Source organism: Dama dama, chromosome 23, assembly GCF_033118175.1.
Source record: "Dama dama isolate Ldn47 chromosome 23, ASM3311817v1, whole genome shotgun sequence".
NCBI classification, from domain to species: Eukaryota; Metazoa; Chordata; class Mammalia; order Artiodactyla; family Cervidae; genus Dama; species Dama dama.
The window spans coordinates 62647465-62672568 of record NC_083703.1 but is presented as its reverse complement, the minus strand read 5'-3'; the positions used below and the strand labels follow the sequence as shown (position 1 = coordinate 62672568).

At 46.0% G+C, this 25104-nt stretch overlaps 1 pseudogene; it reads left to right on the top strand.

Moving 5' to 3' along the window:
* Positions 1-25104, top strand: part of LOC133044287 (short palate, lung and nasal epithelium carcinoma-associated protein 2A-like) — a 52052-nt pseudogene that overhangs the window by 26755 nt on the left and 193 nt on the right.

Below are 25104 nucleotides of genomic sequence, written 5' to 3'. Positions count from 1 at the left end.
GAAGGTGGTGGAAGGAGAAAGGCTGATCTTGGTCCTGGCTGGGAGAGGAGAAAAGGTCTGGAAGCTGAAGGCTGGGGAAGATTGCCCTTGGCAAGAAACAAGGCTGAGCCATGAGCAGAGGTCCATGAATCCTGCCTCAAGAAGGGATCGGACCACAGGCTGCCTAGATAATCCCCAAAATAAAGACAGGCTCTGAAGCCTACCATCATTTGGAAAGACTGAGATGTAAGTCCAAGTGCCTGAGCCATGCTGGACGCTGCCTAGCCTATAGCACCAGGGTATCATCCTGCCTTCTAGGTCTCAGTGTCTGTATCTGTAAAAAGGCATTCTGCTCTGCTGTTCCAAACACTCTGGGGGCTTTTCTGTCCACTTTAGGTGGAATCTCAGGCCCTTTCAGGGCCATCTGGCTCATCTGATCTGGAGCCACACATTTCCCACTCTACCCCTAGACCTGCTAGCTTTTGCTATGTGACTCAGACAAACTCCTTCCATTCAAGATCTGTGCACGGGCTGCTCAGGCACCTAGGACACCCTTCCTGCATCCCATTTCCATGTATGTCTCATCGTTTAGGGTCTAAAACAAGGTTCCTCCTCTCCTCTCGCTTAAGATTCTCCTCTTGCCCTTCTGAATACCTGTCACAACTTGTCATTTTATATTCAATTGTATGCTTGCTTGATATATTCCTTCAGCTAAAAATGTGTGGAGCATCTGCTCCAGACCACAGCCACCTTTCTGAACTCTGGATAAGTTACTGGTGACTGAGGGCAAGGAGCTTGTTCTCGTGGAGCTTAGTCTCTGGAGGGAAAAGCAGACAGGCAAGCATTCAGTCCAGCAGTAAAGAGCCTGCAAGGAATGTTAGACTGCAATCATCCCTGGGCAGAACAGCACACCCAACAGGGCACTATGACACAAAGCCCTCCTTTAGGTAAGCAGTCACAAGGGCTGCCCTGAGGAGGTGACAGTTACAAGAGCTGAAGGTGGGAAGGAGACAGGCTTAGGAAAACGTGTTAACACTGGGTTGGCCAAAAAGTCTTTGGGACTTTTCCATAAGCTGTTACAGAAATCTCCAAACAAACCTTTTAGCCAATATTTAGCCAATATCTTAGGCACCATGTTAGGAGTCACTTGTGCTTTGGTCATCACTGTGTCCACAGACAGCCTTGGTTCCAGGCACATAGTTGGTGTTCTCTAAATATGTGTTGACAAATGAATGAAAGGACGACTAGATGGATGGATGGATGGATGGAAGAAAGGATGGATGGAAGGAGGAGGTCTTAGGGTTGTGATGAGACTCTCATGAGATATTGGTGTGGGCTGCTGGTCAACCATGGGGTTCTAAGTGATGATCGCCCTGGGTAGAGGCTCAAGTCACCTGACTTCAAGGTGCTCCACCATCTTCCACCCTCTTCCCACTGCTCCTGCTTATTTGCTTTGCCAACTTCGCCGAGCTTTATCAGTTTCCTTTCTTCTCCAGGCACATTGAACTGCTCAGTGAGGTTGTGGGCCTTGAGATCAACCTCATGAATGAAGTGTTATCCCCGGTGATGCACTATGAAGTGAATTCCCCACTCCTGGGGTTGCAGAGGCAGGCCTGGTGGGGGCAGAGGTGACCTTCCCTGTGTAGGCTGTACTCTCTGGACACTTTCCTTTCTGGGGGGCCAACTTCCCTTTGGGCTGTGAGTTGCTAACTGTCCCCCTTTGTTCAGCCTGACCTGGGGAGGAGGTGAGCAGGGGCCCAACATAAGCTGAAATCACTGGGTCCACACTTGAACCATTTATAATACCCATGGACTGCCAGTAGGCCTTTTTGCTAATATTTTTCTTTACTAAAAACATACTTAATTCATTTACATAAAAAACATACAGATAATATTTCAGATGCATATGTATCATGTAAAAAATCATATGTACCATGTACCCAAAATTCCAAAGATTTTATATTAGTCCCTCTGGAAGGAGGCTGGGACTCTGGCTTAATTAAAAGAGAAAAAAAAATCCTCCATTTTGCTCTGTGATTTACTGAACTTGAGTCATGCTCAAAGTGTGTTCCTCAGACCAGCAGCACTGACCTCCCATGGACACTCTTTAGAAATGCAGACTCTTAGGTCCTACTCCAGACCTGCTGCTCAATAGTTTGCATTTTATCCACCTCCCCAGGGAATTGTAGGCACACAAAAGTGTGAAAAAACACAAAATCACTTCTGTATCATTCCTACAGCCCCTTTTAACTCTATAAAGTTTCAGAGTCCAGAGGTCAAGGTTTCTAAGGGCATAGGGCTCTGGAATTTTAAAGTCTAGATTCTTCAAGGTTCTAGGATATTCTGAGGTTTTAGGATTCTACTGTCCTCTGGTTCTCAGATTTGAGCCTTCTAGGTTTCCACTGTTCTAGGATCCTAAGGGTAAGAAGTTCTGAGACCCCCAGTACTGAGTTTCGCTGTGGGTGGAAGGCAGGATGCTCACAGCGGGTAATAACCAGTCCTCTTCCTTCTCTGTCTGTCGTCTCCCTCCTCATCTCCAGACCGCTTTCCTTCCTTCCCTCTCTCCATTTCTCTCTCTGTCTCTCTCTTTCCTTCCTTGTGACCTTCAGGTGTGCCCACTAGTCCGCAGCCTCCTTGAAAGCCTGGATGCACATTATGTTAAGAACTGCATCGGTAAGATAAGTCACAGCCTGGGGAAGCGGGGAGGGGGCTCCCTCTGCAGCCTCACAGCAGGGTGCACGACACTCTATGCCTATAGCACCAGCAGGTCTGGTCAGGGGACCCTGGAGAAGCTGCAGACCCTTCATCCTGAGCAAGTCTGGAGAGTGTGGGTGGGGGCGGTCCCTGCAGACCGATGGCCTCTGTGGGCCTCTGAGAGCTTCTGCTGCTCTCCTTTGTCAAACTGGCAGAACCTGCTGCCTAGAATAATGTGAGAAAGAGGACAGGCTAGATCTGGGTTCAAATCCTGGATTAGCTACTTGGCAACTGTGGGGTTGGTGTCAACTGGCTCCACCTCTCTGAGCCTCGGGTTCCTCACAGGTGAAAGGAGATTATAAACGCTGCTGAGCTGATGAGTCAATTTAAAGAAAAAGCAGAAAAAGCCTAATATCCAGTAGGCATTGTTAATAAACACTGACCCTTCTCTTTGCCTTATGAGGAACTGTGGCTTCACCTCCAGGCCCTGGGGGCCTTCTTTGACCTGGGTCTCTGACATGGCTGGGGTTGCTGGGGCTCTGGGCAACAGATGCAGAGTGAGTGACAGTGTCAGGGACATGAAGACAGTTCTTCTAGAAAATAGCCAAAGGTCCTGGTCCTTGGGCGATCACTCTGTGCTTCACGTAACCATTTCATTTGATCCTTGCAGTGATCCTGTGGGTGTGAGTAGTAGCATCATACCCATTTTTCAGAAGAACTAAAGGAAGCACAGAGAGACGGAGTGACATGCAAGAGATCCCATGGCAGTCAGTTGACTGGCTGGAAGGTGGCAGCCATAGGTGGCTGATTTCTATTCAAATTTCCAGAGCTGGAGTTGAGAACTGCTACTGACTTCTTCTTTCAGATGAAATTCAAGAAACTCAACAGGGAAAGTAAAGAGCACAGATGAGGAAAACTGCTGTGATGCCCGCCTGCTGGTGAGGATTGCACTCAGGGCCCGGGGCAGAGAAAGCATGAGACTCCCCCTACAGAGGGCTGGGTTTCTGCTTCTCTCTCTAGCCGCAGACTGAGCCCTGATCTTGGCCATAGACTGAGTCCTCGCCCTTAATCACACACCCAGACTGTACCTGATTCTGCTCCCTGACTGAGCCCAAAAGAGTCAGACTGAGCTTTGACTCCAGTAGTTGACTGAGCCCTGACAGCGGTCACATCTCAGTGGTCACATCTCACCCACATCTCAGTCTGATCCCTGATCCTGATCATACGCTGAGCCCTGAACCCTGGCTCCTCTGGGCCCTGATCAGTCTTTTCACATCAGCCATTGTTGCTAAGGTGAGGGGGTGGGAGGGTGAGGGGATGGGGAGGGGTCAGTGCCAGGTGCCAGAGAAAGACCCCAAACCACAGGTGCCAGTCCCTCCCCGAGCCTCACAGCTCGCAGGGTTTGGGGGAAGCACTCCTGCAGCCATGTCTGGTGAACGCAGGAGCTGGTAAGGTCCTCAGAGTGTCCATGCGTCACACTGGGGTCTCCTCCAGATTGGTTCCCGGGGACGTGACTGAATCTCTGTACCGTCTCCCTCTGGGATGGTCGGTGCTGCCACCATCCCCCAGGAGTGACAACTGAGCCCAGTCAAAGGACACCTCTCAGACACTCCTCCTTTCAGTCAGGACACACTATGCTCATCACCCTCTACCCCCAGCAATAAAAAGCCATTTTTGCACCTCCTGTATGGTCCGTTGCATTCCTTCCATTGAGATTTCAGGGGAGACGAGTACAGGCAATCAGAGCAGCAGAGTCCTGTATCCAAAGCTGGAAGGGAATTTGGGGATTATCCAGCCCCACCTTCTTGTCTTACAAACAGGAAAACTGAGGGCCAGGGTGGGCAAGAAAGTGACCTGAGGTCATGTAGAGACAGCCCCACTCTGCTTCTGCTAACGCCACCGCCATGCTGGAGAGTTGCCTTTGCCAGCACACCTGACCTCATGACTTCCTGACAGCACCCCTCGGCCAGGAGACACTGCTCTTGTTCTCATTGTACAGATTAGGAAACTGAGGATCATAGAAGACAAGTGACTCATCAAGTAGCAGGGTGGTGCCAGGGTAGCCACTGGTAGGACTAGGATTTAAACCCACATCTATGGGACTGACTGCTCATCGAGGTGACATCCCATCCCCCAGAACTCAGCCACCTCTTCTCAGGCCTCAGCAGGTCCCCCTGTCCTGGCCTTGGTCTCTTCTGATCAGGACTGATGAGGTCCTCTCGTGGCCCTTCTGTCTCCTCAACATGCAAGCACTGAGTTTCCCTTCTGGCTTGCAGTGGGGAGCACAGCACCCCTCACTCACAGCTGTGTCACCTTTGCAGATCTATCACCCAGGCTATCACCTCAATGACCCTGGGCCTCTGCTTTCCAGGAGACCATCTGACTTTCCTGCCAAGAGGCCCGGGGAACATTTGCCCCTTTTGCCGAGGAGCCATCTCAGTGCTGTGTACAATTCTATGAGGGAAGAACCACTGTCCTCCTCAGGGGAGACTCGGGTTAACAGAGGCCAGGGCCACACAAGAGGCTGCATCATCAAGGGCCTTCTGTCTGCAGGATGCCCCACAAGGTCAAGTAACCCCGGGGGCCCTTTCAGTCCCTGGTGCCACTTGGGGGCCTTGGACCAGCTCTCCTGAGCTCTCCCAAGAGGACATCAGTTCAGGCTGTGCTGGAGTTGCTGACAGCGTGAGCTGAGAGGTTGGACAGAGCTGAGCTTGACTTGGCCTCTGCCCTTTGCCAGCTGTGGGATCTCAGGCAAATTACTAGAACCACAGTTCTCTCACCTGCCTGATATAGTTAATTACAAAACCTCCCCGTTGATGTTCATGATGATTAAATGAGTCAGCGTGTGTAAAATGCTTAACCAGAGTCTGACACTGGTGAGCACAAGATGAATGTCAGCCTATGCACACTGGGATGACTGTCAAATGGTGCTGAGAAATCCCATGTTCAATATGTATACACTGTATATCAATTCTGATTTCTACCGAGTGACGCAGTGAATGGTTCTTGGAGTAGGTGTGGCAACTGAGTCTCAGAGAGGTGAAGTGACTTCTCCAGGGCAACACAACTGGTCAGAGGCAGAGCTGGTTTCCATTTGAAGTCAGTCTCCTCCAGAGCTATTTTTTTCCCTGCTGGCCATAGCAAAGGGATTAGAATTTTCTTCTCTGTCTATATTTTGTGACAATCTCAACTCCCACAACAGCACACAAGCAGGTCTCACAATTCAGGGCTTCTCTTGAGCAGTAGCCCACTCGGGTCAGTGCTGAGCCTTTGTCCAGGCTGTTCCACCACCTGGTCATCATTCCTTCTCTCCCTCCAGTTTCTCAATCCTCCTCAGCCCTAAGACTCTGCTCAGGACCTGTCTCCTGGTAAGTGGGGGCCACTGCTCAATGTTTCCCCAACAAATAGTCCATGTTTTCCACCTTCTAGGTCTACCCAAGCTACCTTGTCATCATTTTCCCATACAGACCGAGGATTCAGGAAGTGTCAGCTCTCATGATTACGGTTTACATTTTTTTTTAATACTCTTTGTTTCAATTTTTTGTGAGAAATAATTGACATTCATCACTGTATATATTAAAGGGAAGTTTGATTTCTGTGTATTAAGAAATGATATTGACAATAGACTAAGCTAACATTCATCTTCTCATATACATGCAATAAAAAATAATGAAAAACAATAACGCTTTTTCCTTGTGATGAGACTCTTTAAGATTTACTCTCTTAACCAGATTCCTGTATATCATACATCTTAACAGATGTATGATATACAAAAGATATATGATGTGGCATACGTATATCATAAACTGTTAGCAATAATCATCAAGTAATTCAATACATCCGCAGTACTCATTTGTTTAGAACCTAAAATATGGGAAGAATAGCAATAAATGTCTACATTAAGAAGTAAGAAAACCCAGATGAACAACATAGAACTAAAGGACTTAAAGGACTTAAAGGACTTAAAGGACTTTAAGGACTAAAAAGGACTAAAGGACTAAAGGACTAAAAAGAAGGATAAACTTAAGTTCAAAGTTACCACTGAAAGAATGCAATAAAGATTACAGCAGGAGTAAATGAAATAAAGAAGACAAAAAGAATACAAATTATTCACCAAAATATTAATCACTAGTATCGGTCCTTTGAAAATGTAAAAGAAATTGAAAAATCCTTGGCTAGATCCCATGACTTACAAGGTGGCTTTAGGTCTTCACATGTTTCCTGGGTCTGCTTTGTCCTCAAAGATAGAATTTAGACACAATCATATGGCAAAGTTCACTAGAAAAAGAAGCTATACAAAGGGGATGAGACAATGTATCACTTTAGTGCCTTGATCCAAGTGTGCCTTGAAGCCCTTCTTGCCAGAAATGTTAAAGTTGAAATATGCTTCTCACTTCCTATTTTTCATTTTTGTTGAAGCCAGTTTGTCTTCGGTCTTGCCATTCAAATCCACAGGAAATCCTAACAACATATTTGTAGACTCATGTCTTCCTCCTCTATTCTGATATCTACTTGAGAGTCACACAACCACATTGGAAACATAACAGACATCAAGGACACAGGAGAGCTTAGAGTCATCATTTTCACTTCTTGCTTAAAAGTCTAGGGAGACTGTGGCCCAGAGAAGGAGAAGGACTCATCTAAGGCCACACATGACTTGAACCTCACTTATTTTCCTCTTTCTCCTCACATACGTTAGGTTTCTTGAAATTATCTACTTGGGCAATAGTCTTTTACCATAAAGATTAAGCAATATTTTCTGATAAGTTTGCTTAAACTTTAGATGCTGAGCCCCTTCCTAGATACTTAGGGTCAGGGGCACCTGGATAGTCTGGTCCCCTAGTGTCTGGCCAGAGATGGAAACAATTGGAACAGGTGGCCCAAAGGTACTTTAAACTTTGATTTCTAAGAGCTGTGACCGCCCCCGTCCCCGCTTCCTCTGGAACCCCGGCTCTGCCTAGACAAGGCTCTCACAACCATATGTGCTTCTTTCTCATGCTTCATCTTGTTTCAGCTCAACAGGAACCAGGCAGGGGGTGTTACCGCCCTCATTTCTTGGCTGAGGGCTATGATGCTCAGAAAGGAGGGATGAATTGCTCAAGGTTAAAAGATGGAAAGGGGCAGACATGTAGAGTGCTCCCAGTTCTGCATCCTCTCCCATCGAGATCGGCTGTTCCAGCTCAGAGCCTCTGGAAGAAATAGTGAGTCACAGTCGTTGACCCCAGTCCAGCACCCAGGAGGGGCAAACAAATGGCTGGCCCTGGGCTTGGCATTGAGGGTCCACTTTCACCCTTGGTGCTCATCAAAACCCACTAAGGAGGCAGGGAAAACCCCTTTTTCCAAATGAGGATACTGAGGTTCAGGGAAGGGAGGTGACTCTCCCGGGTCTCACAAGGACAGGGCCCAGCATTTGGTCCAAAGGGAAGGATCTTTCACTCAGATCACATCGAGGCCAGCTGGTGGGGCAGGAGAGTCCTAGGCTTGAATACCCTGCTTATTCCTTGACCTCTGCTGTTTGAGTTGGTTGTTATGCTTGACGCATTGGGCCCCCGTCAACCTGGAACACTGGGTCCAGGATGCACAGATGGATGCCCACTTGGAATCAGCTGGGAGCACCAGTAGAGAGCTCCAGGTCATCCAGGGTCCATCTCCTCTGGTCACCCTCCTACATCAGTAGGAACCTGATGAACAAGGTCAAGACAAAATAGGTGCAGGGCTGGAGGCTTGAGGAGCCAGCTTTCCTCACCCTGACTGTGGTTCTGTCTTCAGAACACAGAGCAGGGAGAAGGTGGCAGCCCAGGTGCCCATGTCTGGGGCTGGGACATGGAAGATCCCATCCAGCAGAGCCTTGGACTGTCAGCAGTCCACCCTCTTCACTGTCTGTGCCCAGTTCTGCAAGCATCAGGGATCCTCCTTCCCTTGGTGTGGGGACAGCGGTGTAGGCTGTGGAAAATTTTGGTGAAGAGAATTTTTGGCTTTGGGATCACAGCCCAGTGGTTGGAGACAGATGTAGTGAACTCAGATCCGCTGGAGGCCCCAGGCTTTTGCTTTCCCACTGTAAATTGGCTAAAACTACATGGTACCTGGATCCCCATGGCAAAAAAGGCACAGAGGAAGTGGTGCTCAGACCTCAGCTCTAGATTCGGGCAGACTAGGTTCGAATCCCCTCATTTCCTATTGCTGGACATGTGGACTGAACACGGGACTCCTCCCTGAGTCTCAGGTCCCTTCTCTGTGAAATGAGAGTACGTATGGGACTCTGTGCTTCCCAGGGGGCTTTAGTGGTGAATAACCCACCTGCCAGCGCATGAGACATAAGAGATGTGGGTTTGATCCCTGGGTTGGGAAGATCCCCTGGAGGAGGGCATGGCAACCCACTCCACTATTCCTCCCTGGAGAATCCCATGGATGGAAGAGCTTGGCATGCTGCACTTCTTAGGGTCGCACAGAGTCGGACACAACTGAAGCCACTCAGCACTCACACGCTTGGGATTCTCCTCTGCAGTGTGCTGTGAAATGCATTTGGATAATGTGGGCAGGCCCCTGATACATGGCTACAGCAGTGATGATGATATTATAATTATTCCTGGTGTCTGATCACTTCCTCCCCTCCACCTCTGGTCTCCCATCTGTACATGACCCCACCGCACAGGGTTGTGGAGAGAATGAAGTGAGGAGATGAAACATCCCATATGCTTTATGCTTTATCAATGGCAACTACATTTCCTATTTTGTGTGCTATAAAGACTACATGACCTAGATGGGCTCAGATTTCCAGTCGACCTATATCTACAAATTCTGGCTCCCTTGGTGGCTGGTGTATAGACTTTGGGAGATGCGGTTCTTCACTAAGCCTCTGTTTCCTTTCCAGGACCATGTTAGAGACTCTAAGAACTATGGTGTCAAATACACCTCATTGATTGTAGGGACTCGATGAGGTTTTCTGCAGAGAAGACGTCCCAGGCAATCCTGGGCTTGGAGGGCAAGATTGATTAGTGATGTTTGCCACTGTCCAGGAGGGGAAAGTGGAACAACTGCATGTTCACCAGGGCAGGACCAGGTCACCACTAAAGGTCCCTCCACCTGTGATGGGCCCATGGACACCACATGATCATGGAGGTTGGGACTCTGGGACCTGCCTAGTGCTGTGGTAGGGAGGAGAGACCTTGATCTGGGTTCCAGTCTTTCCCAGTTTATAACCTATTTTGTGACTCTGAGTAAGAGATTCATTATCTCCTGGGTCTCCATTTCCTCTAACTACAAAATGAACAGAGGTTCCCTACTAGACAGCTGACCCCATGGGGCTTTGAGAGATGATCAGGAACAAATGGGGGCTACTGGCTACATTCCCACCAGCTGGAGCAACATGCACAGGGGAGCAAACTTGGGCCAGCCAAGCCCACACTCTAAAGCACAACGCACACCTGTGGTCACCTGACAGGGAAGCAGAGAGAAGGGACGGGTGGGCTTAATGCAGCAAAAGTGCCCAGTGTTTGGGGAGAGGCAGACATGCCTGGAAAGCACTTGAAAACAGCAGCATGGCTCTCCTGCAGGGAAGTCACCCAGGGGCAGGGTCGCCGATCTGTGTGTTATAACAACAGCAGCAACAACATGTCGCAGAACATGTGTTCATCACCTAAGATCACAGGCATTGTGATGACTCGGGCGACACATCGGGGAACAAAACAGAAAAGATCCCTGCCTTGTGGGGCTCCCACTCCAGTGGAACAGCAAGGAGAGCACCTTTCTAGGGAATGCGTGTCCAGGTTTCTACACGTTAACTTGTGCATGCTTCAGACCAGTTCAGGGATGTAGGGACAACGACTGTGCCCACTTTACAGGTGAGTAAACTGAGTCTATGAGAGGGAAAGCTCACAAGGCACAGCCAGGTTTGAACCCAGACCCATCACACTTTCAAGAACTGCACACCCTGCCCCTTGTCATCCTCCCTATTTCCTGGGCACCTAAATGCTGTTTTTGGTCACTACTCAGTACTGTTTATTGCAGTAATAGTAATGACATAGATCTCTATTATTCATGAAGCATCTTATCTAGCCAAGGATAGCCTGGGACCTCTACGGACATTTCCTCAGATAACTGAGCAACTATTCTAAGGTAATTAGAATGTCCTAGGACTTTCTAGGTTTCATGTTAAAAAACAAAACAAAACAAAAAAAAAGGCCTAGAGATGTTAGTGTGCTTGCCTTCTGTCAGACAACCAACAAGGGAAAAGTCTGGGATGCACACCCAAGGCTGACTCTAAGAGCAAGCATATTACACTGTTACAAATAAAGTGTATGAGTGTCTAAATGTGTGCACTTTAATTAATCAGTGGTAAAGAAAAATGCTTCTGCAGGTTGTAATAGATAATTGCTGAGCAACTGTGTGTCAGGTCCTGGGGATGATGCCCCGTGGTCCTGGCCCTCATGGCCTCAGAGAGTGGGCAGTTATCTCTGTGCCCAAGGAGCGGGTGGGATTCCTGCAAGGCAAGAGCTCCAGTTGTGCCATCTGATGGAAATGTAGCAGGTAGCCCCAGATGTTCCTGATCACCTCTCAGAGCCCCGAAGTGTCAGCTGTCTAGCAGAGAACCAGTGTTCATTTTGTAGTTAGAGGAGACAGACCCTGGGAGAAAACAAATGTCTTGCTCAGGCTCACAAAGCAGGTTGTTTGAACAGAGCCAGGACTGGAACCCAGATCAGGGTCTCCTTCTCTTTCCTCCAGCCCCAGGCAAGTCTCAGGGTCCCTCTCTCCTTGGACATGTGGTGTTGATGTACCCAGCACTGGCTGCAGGGACCTTAGAGATGACTTGGTCCTGCACTGGGAAACATGCAGTGTCTCCACTCTCTCATCCTGAACTTGTGGCAGACATCACTAATCAATCCTAGCCCAGGAGCTTCCTGGGAGGGTATCTTGGCAGAAAGCTCCATCCAGGCCCTACAATCAATCAGAATTCTCCTGAGACTCCCTAACTGGACTCCAGAGGGGAGACTGGGGCTGAGTGAGGAAACATCTGTGCCAAGGGCTATATATATCAGCACCCAAGTGTGGCAGAATTTGTGAACATAGGTACCCTGTAGATCTAAGCCCATTCAAGCTCATTTAGTCTTTACAGAAGGCAAAAATAATGAATGCAGTTGCAATTGATTAAGCATATTGGCTGCATAATCTACCCACTACAGCCTCTCCATAACCCTGTGCAGTGGGGTCATAAACAGATGAGAAACCTGAGGTGGAAGGGAGTGAGGTGACCAGACACCAGCAACAACTGTAATCATTAACATCACTGTAGCAACTGTCTATCAGGGGCCTACATACATTATCCCACCACTTCCCACAGCACCCCTGGGAGGAGAGGCCCATAGTTAGTCCCATTTCACACTTAGGGGACCTAAGCCTCAGGGAGAAGAAGCTCCTTGTCCAGGCCACACAGCCAGCAATAGGCAAAAAGAGGATTTGAATCCAGTCCGCCCAACCCCAGAGCTGGGGTATTTTGCCACTAGACATGGAGTTGTCTTGCATTTTACAAGAGGCAGCAGTAGCCTGGGGCCAACACCAGGTCTGGACTCACTATATCACACCGGCCCCTTGGGCTGTGTTCCTGAGGCGGAAAAACTCTCTTCACAAGATTCTGGCATAGCCCTCAGCTCTGTGCCCACAACCAGGGGAGTAAGGGCCTGGACGTTTGCAGAACTGGGCTTAAACAGCCTGGGAGGTGAGTCTGCTGACCAGTCCAAGGCTTGGCTGGATGGGGTCTTCCATGTCCCAGCCCCAGGCTTGGGCACCTGCCCTGTGCTCTAATGACAGGATCATATTCAGCCTGAAGAATCCTAGCTACCCAAGCCTCTGGTCCTACCACTACTTTGACCTGGTCGCGCTCACGTCAAAGTGTTACAGGTTCCTGCTGAGGTGCAGTAGGTGATCGGAGGAGACTGACCCTGGGTGACCTGGAGCTGTGCTGGTGCTCCCAGCCTAATGCCATATGGGCACCCATCTGTGCTTCCTGGACTGGGAGTTCCGGGTTGACCTGAGCCTAATTCACCAGGCATTACAACCAACTCAAACAGCAGAGGTCAAGGAATAAACAGGGTATTCGAGTGCAAGGACTCTCCTGCCCCACCAGTTGGCCTCAGTGTGATCTGAGAGAAAGGTCCTTCCCTGAGATTGCAACTGCTGGTTCCTGTCCTTGTGAGACCTATGGCTGTCACCTCCCTTCCCTGGACCTCAGTTACCTCAACCGGAAAATGGAACTTTCCAAACCTCCTTAGGGAGTTGTCATGAGCACCAATGGTGAAAACAGTCCTGCAGTGCCAAGCAAATGGCCAGGTACTGCCCTGGACTTACTGGGGCCAAAGAGTGAGACTTGCTGCTGCTCCCAGAGGCTGAGTTAGAACAGCTGATCTCGAAGGGAGAGGATGAAGAACTGGTTGCCCTCTCCAGATCTGCCCCTTCCCATCTGTTCTACCTTGAGCAAGTTATCCTCCCCTTCTGAGTATTATGCCTCTCGGTCAAGAAATAAGAACAGTAACACCCCCGTCTGGTTGCTTATGAGATGAAACAAGCTGAAGCAGGATAAGCACTTAGTGTTCTGTGGTCATGTCTAGGCAGAGGAAGGGTTCCAGAGGATGGTGTTGGGATCAGAACTTTGAACTCAAGGTCAAAAGTACCTTTGAGCCACGCTAGTCCAGTTACCTCCACTTCTGGTCATCCACCCTGCAGATCCTGACTCTAAGTATCTAGAGAGGTGCTCAGATATCCATAGTTAAAGCAAACTTATTAATAATTGTATTTAATCTTTGTTTTAAAAATATATTGCCCAAGCAGAAAACTTCAACAGACCTAAAACATATGAAATGGAAGAGGGAAATAAGTTGAGTTCATTTCATGTGTAGCTTTGGATGTGTCCTTCTCCTTCTCTGGACCATAGGCTGCCCAGCCTTCCCAGCAAGGAGGTTAAGTTGAACTCTAAGCTCTCCCATGGCTTTCCTGTAAGTTATGTTTCCAGTGTGGTTAGTTGACCCTGGAGTTGTCATCTAAAGGGAGGAGTTGATATGAATTTGTAAATGTGTGGAGTCAGGACTTACTGTGCGTTTGAATGGCAGGACCCAACTCACACTGGCTTCAAGAGGAGAGTTCTGTAAAGAGGGAATGGTCTGTGCAGAGGGCCAAGGCAGCAATGATGCTGGTATTTTTCTAGAAAAAAAGGAAGACAGTACAGCCATGGAGAGAGAGGTAGATGTATTTGGGGTGGCAGTGAGTAGATGACACAGGGGCCATGATGGGGACTTCTGTTTAAGGTGAGAGCTTTAACTTCTGGCAGCATCATTGAGAATAGAAAAGTTGAGGGCAAGTGTGCAGAGGGATACTGCATATATGGGGATATATATGGAGGTAGACTATATTCACTCTCAGGAGAAACTCTACTGACTAAATGGAATGGGTAGATGGGGAGGGTGGGTCCTGAGCAACCCGTCATTGCAAACATTTTTCCTGAGGCTGGTTCCACTGGGAGGGATGTTATGGAGAGTGCTAAGACACAAGAGAAGGTTTGGGAAGAACGACTTCACTGGTCACTGACCCTGATGCTACGATGGGCCGCAAGCCTAGCCCCATCTCTGTCCCTCTCTTAGAGGCTGGCTGCTTTCCCTCTCTGAGCCTGAGTTTGCAAATGCTGATAAAATTAAGCTAGATGATCACCATGGATCCTTCTACCAGAATATTCTCCGATTCATTCATTCTCAGTTTAATCCCAGACCCCACCCACATGGCCACCATGTTGGTAGCTGGAGGCTCCATGAGAACCTGCTCTTAGTCTTGGCACAAAGTCCTCTCCATAGTCATCCAGTTCAAGTGTCCTGGCTGACCTTTGCTTTGGAAGTCTCTCTGTTCACTCTGGACAGGGCTTATTTTCATTGGAGTCTCCTTGGATGGCTCTGGACGCAGAGCTTGTATCGGGGGCAGCCTCCCTCCCCATCGCCATCAATATAAGTACCATCACCACCCAGCAGAATTCCAGGAGACTGTATAGAGGAGCAAGGACTTTGTAAGTATTTTTCTTCAAACCTGTGAATGGTGGGCTTCCCCCTTATTGTCACTCCACATAGAGGCCTACAGAAGGCATTGGGGAAAAGTGGCATAGAGATTAAAATAGCCGCTCACTTGTGTTTGACTCTTGCAACCCCACAGACTGTAGCCCATCAGGTTCCTCTGCCCATAGATTTCTCCAGGCAAGAATACTGCTGTGGTTTGCCATTTCCTTTTCCGGGGGATCTTCCTGACCCACAGATTGAGTCTGGGTCTCATGCACTACAGTCTTTCCCATGAGGCACCAGGGAAGCCCTTCCAAGGCTCAAGGACAAGAGGCAGAGGGGTGGGGCCACTTGAATTAGCTAATATTTTGAATGAGGCAAACTAAGAAATAGACTCAATTAGGAGAAATGTCAAACTGATGATGAATGCAGCATCATGATGTGGTGCCCACTTATTTGTTCATACTTTTATTTGTCAAACTTTATTTTGTTGTGCTTACTAGTGGCAGTTTTTTTCACTATGAGTTGGGAATTCAACTCATTGTGAAATAAGTCAAAATCCCTTCTCTAAGGAATTCACAGCCTGGTGGGAAAGGCAGCCAACTTGTCACTAATTGGTACCCAGGACTCTGAACAGTGAATGAAGGCAGCAAGTTGGTGGAGTGAGTCCACCTAACCTAGTGTCTGAGGAGAGTTCAAGAGGACATGATGTCCTACTGAAGCTGGAAAGTCAGTAAGAAGTGATTCACCTAAAAATGAAAAGAAGAGGGAAATGTTCCATGCAGAGTAACCAGCATGTGCAAATGACCTCCAAAGAGAATTGACCTGGAGTCAAGTGTGACTTTTCAAATTGTAGCTCCTTTATTCACTGGTTGTTTATCTCTGGGCAAGTTTCTCTAGCTTTTTGACCTGGGTTGCCCATCTGTAAGAGAGGAGATAACCACAGCTATCGTCAACGAGTGTTGAGTATAAGAGTCATAGGTGCTCATCCACGATGCCATGTCCCTGTGGGTAATTCTCACTCCTCCTGTTCTTCCCATGACTATCCAGGTGTCAGGACAAGATGTTTCAGCTTTGGAAACTTGTTCTCTTGTGCGGCCTGCCTGCCGGGACCTCAGTGTCTCTTCTTGACAATCTTGGCAAAGATGTTCTGAGGAAGCTGAAATCTGGTCTTGAGGAAGAACTTGACAATCTTGACAGTACACTTGAAAGTGAGTCAACAACAGGGATGATCAGGGGGATCTAGAAGCTTGCTTCCTAAATACTACGCCTGTATTCCCAAAGGCTGCCAGCAGGGGCAGCTCCTTATGGGTGGTTTACTGAGAGAGGTGACTGATTCCTGGTTCCTTTGTTTATTATTTTTCTAGAAACAGGCAATACTTACCTGAATATCACTTTACATCTTATATCATGGTAAACTTTGCTAATATATTCATAGGATAAAATCCTCAAAGTGACATTTCAAAAGTTGGAAATGTATGCATATTTTAATTTACAGCACGTATTGACAAATAATCCCCTATGTTAATAGTTTCTCCAATCATTTGTGAGAGTACCTTTTTTCTACTCTCTTGACAGCAGTAGTTTGAACAACTGAGATTTTTTCCAGTCTCACAGATAAAGGTTATAATTCATCACAGCATTTCTCTAATTATGAAAGCATTCCCTCATTTTTTCCTATTTATTAGCCATTTATGTATTGTAACTTAAATATTTAATTTATATTTTGTATCATATTCCTCTGTTGGGTCATCCAATTTTCTTAGGAATTTGAATTAATGAACTTGAAACAAATTTCTGACTATCCTAGCTAGCTTTAAAATTACCTACCTTTCTTGTGAATCATATTTCCTTGTAATTCTAATTTCGTGAAAGAACTTGGTATTCTTTTCACTTTTTGGAAACATTACTGGGACACTGTTAAACATTCTTTGTAGGAGAAGCTATCTTCTGTAAAGGATTGCCCTTCAAACCTTGCCAGGGCTTAGGCAGTCTCATAGATACAGGAGGGACCTACTTTCCAATTTCATTGCTGGTAAAACAGCAATGCTTCTGAACACAGAAGCAGAGGTGTCTGCATCAGAGTTGCCTAGTAAGTTCTAAGACCAGATGTAGTTTCCTTCGCTGCATCGTTATAACTAGGTACTGTCCATTGCAGAGCCACATTGCAGTACTTTGATTACATACTTTTTCTTGCAGCCTTTTCTTCTTCTTTGAGCGAGTTGTTGCCTTGTTGTTTCTCATTTGAATTATTTTCTATACATATTTTCTTAATACTTTTCAAATATGCCATTCTACACCTGCCATGTCACTTCCTCTATCAAATCCCTCTTTCCTCTGTCCATTAGGACTCTGTCCTTGTTCTCCTCTATTAGTCAACTCTTTCCTAGGTCTCATGTAAAGCTGTCATTCAGGGATTCCTGTTTGCCACTTTCATGATTTAAACCTGTATATTTTCTTTGATTCTAGATTTTCCACTTCTTATTTTATTCTACATTTATTTTGTTTGCATAAGCAGCTCATTAGTGCTTCACTACTAGAAGCTGAAGTGCAATCAATACCTATTGCCTGCTCAGGGGATTGACTGCTTTGTTGATGAATAATGAGTATGTATTAGCGTAAAGGCGGCATAAAAAGAACAAGGTCTCCTAGCTATGTGACTCTGATCAGTTTCTTAAACTTTTGATCTTTTATTTCCTCATCTGAAAGTGCAGATGTTAGTAATACCTACTTTATGGAGTTCTTACAGAGATTAAATGAAATAACATAGTTCTTTCATATTACTCTCAGTTAGTACCTGGTGCGTAGGAGCTGCTTCGTAAATTGTGTACCACACTAAGAGGAGATTGTTTTTGCAGCTATCTTGCAGCAACTGAAGACTGCTGAGGAGACCCAGGAGAAGACCGAGGAAACTAAGAACTTCTTGGAACAACTCGTTTCTGCAATTTTTGAAGTAGTGAACACTCTGACAGGGTGAGTTGATGCTTCATTTGGAGATTTTTGTTCCCAGAAAAGAGAATACATCTCTTTGGGTACCTAAGTTAAATATCAAAGACAAAAAGTGAAAGTGAAAGTCACTCAGTTCAGTCTAGTCAGTCAGTTGTATCCAATTCTTTTCAACCCGAAGGACTGCAGCATGCTAGGGCTTCCCTGTCCATCACCATCTCCTGGAACTGGCTCAAACTCATGTCCATCGCGTCAGTGATGTCATCCAACCATCTCATCCTCTGTCGTCCCCTTTTCCTCCTGCCTTCAATCTACCAGCATTAGGGTCTTTTCCAAGGAGTCAGTTCTTTGCCTCAGGTAGCCAAAGTATTGGAGTTTCAGCTTCAGCATCAGTCCTTCCAATGAATATTCAGGATTGATTTCCTTTAGGATTCACTGGTTGAATCTTCTTGCAGTCCAAGGGACTCTCAAGAGTCTTCTCCAACACCACAATTTAAAAGCGTCAATTCTTTGGCCTTCAGCTTTCTTTATAGTTCAACTCTTACATCCATACATGACTACTGGAAAGACCATAGCTTTGACTAGATGAACATTTACTGGCAAAGTAATGTCTCTGCTTTTTAATATGCTCTCTGGGCTGGTTATAGCTTTTCTTCCAAGGTGCATGCATCTTTTAATTTCATGGCTGCAGTCATCATCTGCAGTGATTTTTGAGACCAAAACAATAAAGTCTGTCACTGTTTCCATTGTTTCTCCATCTATTTGCCATGAAGTGATGAGACCAGATGCCAGGATCTTCATTTTTTGAATGTTTAGTTTTAAGCCAGCTTTTCCTCTCTCCTCTTTCACTTTCATCAAGAAGCTCTTTAGTTCCTCTTTGCTTTCTGCCATAAGGGTTGTGTCATCTGTGTATCTGAGGTTATTGATATTTCTCCCAGCAATCTTGATTCCACCTTATGCTTCATTCACCCTGGCATTTCACATGATGTACTCTGCATATGAGTTAGATAAGCAGGGGGACAATATACACCTTTGAAGTACTCCTTTTCCTATTTGGAACCAGTCTGTTCCATGTCCAGTTCTAACTATTGCTTCTTGACCTGCATACAGGTCTCTCAGGAGACAGGTAAGGTTGTCTGGTATTCCCATCTCTTTAAGAATTTTCCACAGTTTGTTGTGATCTACATAGTCACAGTTGCTCAGTCATGTCCAACTCTTTGCAACCTCTTTGGCGATGCAGATCATGGAACTCTCTAGGACAGAATATTGGAGTGAGTTATTATTCTATTCTCCAGGGGATCTTCCTAACACAGGGATCGAACTCAGGTCTCCCACATTGCAGGTGGATTCTTTACCAGCTGAGCCACCAGGGAATATGAATAAACCTTGTGTATTCCTACAGAGCAGAAGTGGTCTCAGGCCAACTCCACCAGAGCTTGGAAAAATTAGAGGGCTGCATGGGCTATCCAGGTATCTCCTGGGTTTAGGCTTTCTCTTCTGTGATATCAGACTCAGGATGAAGGTTCTCTTCACCCCCTCCTCTACCTGTTTGCTGTTGCCTAAATTCCTTTTCCCAAAGATAAGACTTTCCTTCTCTGAATATAATTGAGTATAAAAGTTTGGTCTCAGGAGAGAGGAAAATAGAATTCACACCATGTAGGTAGCCCTGCACATGAAGTCTGGGAGTCAAGCATTCTGGGTTCTAATTCTGGCTCTGCATAAAAAAGAATGAAATAATGCTGTTTGCAGCAATAAGTGGGTGGATGTAGAGATAAGCATACGAAATGAAGTAGTTCAAAGGGAGAAAGACAATTATCATAGATACCACTAATACATAGAATCTAAAATATGATACTAAAATCTTATACAAAAAGACTCATTGACAATTAAAAAAAAAAACTCATGGTTACCAAAAGGGAAAACAGTGTGACTAATTATCGAGTATGGCATAAATATATGCACACTACTATATATACAATAGACAACCAACAAGGACCTACTATACAGCACAGCGAACTATACTCAGTATTTTGTAATAACTTATAAGGGAAAAGAATCTGAAATAAAAATACATCTATATCTATATATATCTATATCTGAATCACTTTGCTGTAACCTGAACCTAATGAGAAGTGAAAGTGTTAGTTGCTCAGTCGTGTCATACTCTTTGCAATGATTTGGACTGTAGCCCACCAGGCTCCTCTGCCCATGAAATCTCTAGGCAAGAATGCTGAAGTGGGTTCCTATTTCCTTCTCCTGGGACCTTCCCAAACCAGGGATAAAACTCGGGTCTCCTGCATTGCAGGCAGATTCTTTACCCTCTGAGTGACCATGGAAGCCCCACAGCTGAACCTAGCATAGCATTTTAAAGCAACTATATATCAATTAAAAAAAAAATTCTGACTCTGACATATATTTACCCTTGGAGTCTTGAGGGAAATCACAGCTGTCTGATCGTCAGTCTGCCAGGCCATCCAATGGAGAGAATCCAACCCCTGAGCAGGACTCTCATGAGACCAAAGCAGGCAAGGTCTATGAGGCTCAACTGCTCAGCACAAGGCTGGCATAGACAAGAGCCCAGCAATGGCTGTCAAGAGGAATAACAAGAGTGAACTGTGGTTTTTGCACAGGGTGAAAATCAGGAATCTGCACATCCTGGATATCACATTCGAAGAGACTCCTGATTGCAAAGGTGCTATAGTGAAAATCCCCGTCACTGCTGAAGTCAACGTCAACCTGTGAATATGTCTTGGACTTTGAGGTTTGGGGGGTGCAGGGTGGTGTGGCCGGTAGATCTCCAATTTGAAATCAGGCACTTTTTCATCCTGCTGCCTTAGTCTCTCAATCGGTAAAATAAGGAGGTCCTTGCAACTCTAGAATCCTAACCTTTAAAATGTTCTAACAAAGTCTTCCCATAACCAAATCTCTTTTTTTTTAAAAATCCCCCATAAAATATATTTCCAAATTCTTAACACTTATCTAATCATAAAACTTGAGAACTGAGAAGACATGAACACTTACAACTCTTTGGCAAAGTTTCCTCCAGCATCATTTTGTCTCTCAAAATTCTCTTTAAATGGCAGTATGACCCGTATAGCAGTGTACGGTATTTAATGAATAGCATGTGAAAACTATATGAAAAATATAATTTCTAAGCATTTTAATTACTTTGAAGAGACAAAGAGATAGGAAACGAGGATGCGTGGGAGTAAATTAAAGTGTGCTATGACTTCATCATTCACTAGTTATGATATCTTGAGATAGTTACTTAACTTCTCTATACCACGTTTCCTCATTCTGAAAACAGAGATAGTGATAGTACTTTTTTCAAATGGTGTTGCTATAGAGATTAAATGGATTAATCCAGGTAAGATACCTTTTTGGAAATACCTAACATAGTATTCTCTTAGGAAATGTGAACTCTTATTTTTGTTTTAATCATTGGTGTGATACTCTATAGAAATGTCGCCTGAGCCAAACCCTTGTGGCCAGAAGAAGAAATTCTTAATGTAAGAATGTAAATTCCATAAAGAAAACAGATAGTATTAACATTGTCCACTTGTCATGCAGCAATTAAGTCTATCCAACCTTTGTGACCCCATGGACCGCAGCACACCAGGCCTGTCCTTGTCAATAGACATCCCATATAATGTCCACACAAGGAAGAGATTAAAGTGGGCAATGTGAAGAGATTTCTCCACCTCTGTTCATTGTGAACCTATTTCCCTGCAGGCCTGTGTTGGGTGAGATTGTCGACTTGGCCCTCAACTTGGTCCTGCAGTTTTGTGTTGGCGTTGAAACTGATGATGACATGGTGACTCCAAGGTGGTCCTGGAAGAATGCAGGAGCGATCAACACATCATCTCACTCACCGTGCTGGGCAGGCCAGGTGCACACATCTCAACAGAGAGGGGGCGTCGGAGGAGCTGGGACTCGTCATCTCAGCCCTATTCCTTACCTGGGAAGGAGCAGAATATGAAAAAAAGAGGTTAGACTTTGGAATCAAGTTAGCTTTTCTACTAACTTGTGGTTTTGTCATCAATTTAGCGTCTAGATGCCTCAGTTTCCACATCTGTAAATGAAAGATGGTAAGAACACTGAACTCATAAGCTACTGTGTTAGCCAAATGAGAAAATGGAAGTGTTTACCATACAGCCTGGCACATACTAAGCTCTCAGTAATAATAATATCCATGCTGACTTTCAGTCTCTTTGTTTGTCCCCTTACTGAGACTGGAGTGTTGATCTCTCCAACCATACCTGTGAATTGCTGTATTTCACCTTTCAGCTTTACCTGTTTTAGCTTCATGTTTTTTGAAGTTCTGTTGTTAGATGCATGCACATTTAACATTGTTATGTCTACTCGAAGAACTGACCGGTCTCGTATTACATAGTGTCCCTCAATAATAATAATAATAATAATAATAATAATAATTCACTGTGTTTACTTTCCTGCCTCTTGTTAGGAGAGGGCAAGAGGAATAGTAAATACCTGCTATGGGCTCTAATTTCAGATTGTCCCCAAGTCATCCTCCTCCCACTGGAAATTTCCTAAAAATGACATCTTGAAAACTGAGCCCTCTCCATTTAAATCACTGATCTCTGATAACCCACCAAATCTACATCTTAAACTGTGTGCTTGAAAAAAGATGTTTAGTCCCAGGAAGAGGGTGGAAGGAGAAAGGCTGATCCTGGTCCTGGCTGGGAGAGAATTAGTCTGGAAGCTGAAGGCTAGGGCAGGTTGACCTTGGAAAGGAACGAAGCTGAGTCATGTGCAGAGGTCAGTTCATCCTCCCCAACAAGGCATCTGATCACAGCTTTGCCTACAGACCCCCAAAAGAAAAGATAGAACAGGTCTGCAGACTACTGGCACATGGAAAGACTGAGATGTAAGTCCAAATGCCTGAGCTCTACTGGACACTGCCTAGCCTATAGCGCCAGGGAAACCATCCTGCCTTCCGGGTCTCAGTGTCCGTATCTGTAAATGGCATTCCACTCTGCTGCTCCAAACCCTCTGGGGACTTTTCTCTCCACTTTAGGTGGAATCTCAGACCCTCCCAGGGTCATCTAGGCTCTACCTGATTTGAATCCACACCTTGCCCACTCTGCCCTAGACACAGTAGCTTTTGCTCTGAGCCTCAGACAAACTCCTTCCACTCAGAACCTGTGCTTGGGCTGCTCAGGCACCTAGGACACCTTTCCTGCATCCCATTTTCATGTTTGTCTCATCATTTAGGGTCTAAAACAAGGTTCCTCTTCTTCTCTCTCATAAGATTCTACTCTCAGCCTTCTCAATACTTGTCACAAGTTGTCTTTAAATATTCAATCGTATGTTTACTTCATTTATTCCCTCAGCCAAAAAGGTGTGGAGCAGCTGCTCCATACAGGCAGGCACCATTCTGAGCTCAGGAGAAAGTACTGGTGACTGCTGGCAAGGTGCTTGTTCTCATGGAGCTTAGTCTCTGGAGGGAATGACAGACAGGGGAGCATTCAGTCCAGCAGTAAAGAACACACATGGAAAATGTTTGATTGCCATCATCCCCAGGCAGAACAGCACACCTTACTAGGCGCTCTGACAGAAAGCCCTCCTTTAGGCAAGCAGTCACAAAGGCTGCCCTGAGGAGGTGACAGTTACGCCGAGAACTGAAGGTGGGAAGGAGTCAGCCTTAGGAAAACGTGATACTACTGGATTGGCCAAAAAGTCTTTTGGGTTTTTCCATAAGCTCTTGCTGGAAACTCCAAACAAAACTTTTATCCTACCCAGTATTCAGGTACCACATTAGGAGTTGCTGTGCTTTGCTCATCACTGTGTCACCAGTCAGTCTTGCTTTTGAGCACATAGTTGGTGGTCTCTAACTATGTATTAATGAATGAATGGATGACTAGATGCACGGATGGATGGAAGAATGGATGGATGGGTGGGGAGAAGAATGGATAGATGGATAGAAGAATGGATGGATGGTTGGATGGAGGAATGGAGGATGGATAGAATGGATGGTTGGATCAGTGAGGTCTCAGGGTTGTGATGAGACTATCATGAGTTACTGGGGTGAGCTGCTGGAAAACCATGGGGTTCTAAGTGATGATCCCCCTGGGTAGAGGCCCAAGTCACCTGGCTTCAAGGTGTTTCACCTTCTCCTGCCCTCTTCCCACTGCTCTTGCTTGGCTGCTCTGCCAACTTCACCAACCTTTATCAGTGTCCTCTCTTCTCCAGGCGCATTGGACTGCTCAACGAGGTTGTGGACTTTGCAGTCAATCTCATGAATGAGGCGTTGTCCCTGGTAACGCATTATGAGGTGAGTCCCCCACTCCTGGGGTGCAGAACCAGGCCTGGTGGGCGCAGGTGTGACTTTCCCTGGCTGGACTGTACTCTCTGGACACCTTCTTTTCTGAGGGTCCAACTTCCTTGGGGCAATCAGTTGCTACCTGCCCCCCTTCACTTGGCCTGGCTTGGAGAGGAGGTGAGCAGGGGCCTGACTGGAGCCAAAATCACTGGGTCTCACACTTAAACCATTTGCCATACACATGGACTGCCAGTAGGCCTTTTAGCTAATACTTTTCTTCATTCAACAATATTTTAATTCATTTAAATTAAAAAAAAATACTGTACATACCATAGTTCAGATTCATGTGCATCACATGAAAAAAAACATTTATATACCATGTGCCCAAAATTCCAAAGATTCTATATCAGTCAACTCTGGAAGGGGGCTGGGAATCTGGTTTTATTTAAAAAAAAAAAAAGTCCTCCATGTTGTTCTGTGATTTACTGCACTTGAGTCATGCTCATAGTGTGGTCCTCATACCAGCAGCACTGACCTCATGACACTCATGAGAAATGCAGACTCAGATCATATCCCAGACCTGCTGCTCAGTAATTTGTATTTTAACAACATCCTCGGGGAATTGTAGGCACACAAAAGTGTGAAAAACACAAAACCATTTCTCTATCATTCCAGGGCCCATTTAACTCTACAAAGTTTCAGAGTCCCGATGTCAAGATTTCTAAGGGCATAGTGTTCTGGAATGTTAAAAATCTAGATTCTTCAAGATTCTAGATTTCTAATGTTCTGAGGTTTTAGAATCCCAGTGTCCTCTGGTTCTCAGGTTTGGGCCTTCTAGGTTTCCACTGCTCTAGAATCCTAAGGGTCAGAAGTTCTAGGGCCCCCAGTACTGAGCATCTCTGTGGGTGTGGGGCAGGGTGCTCACAGCAGGTAATAACCAGTCCTCTTCCTTCTCTGTCTCTCCTCTCTCTCCTCACCTCCCAACCTCTCTCTTTCCTTCCCTCCCTGCATTTCTGTGTCTCTCTCTCTTTCCTTGGCTCCTTGTGACCCTCAGCTGTGCCCGCTAGTCCGCAGTTTCCTTGAAAGCCAGGATGCGGAGCATGTTAAGAACCGCATCGGAAAGTCACAGCCTGGGGAAGTGGTGAGGGGGCACCCTATGCATCCTTACAGGGGAGG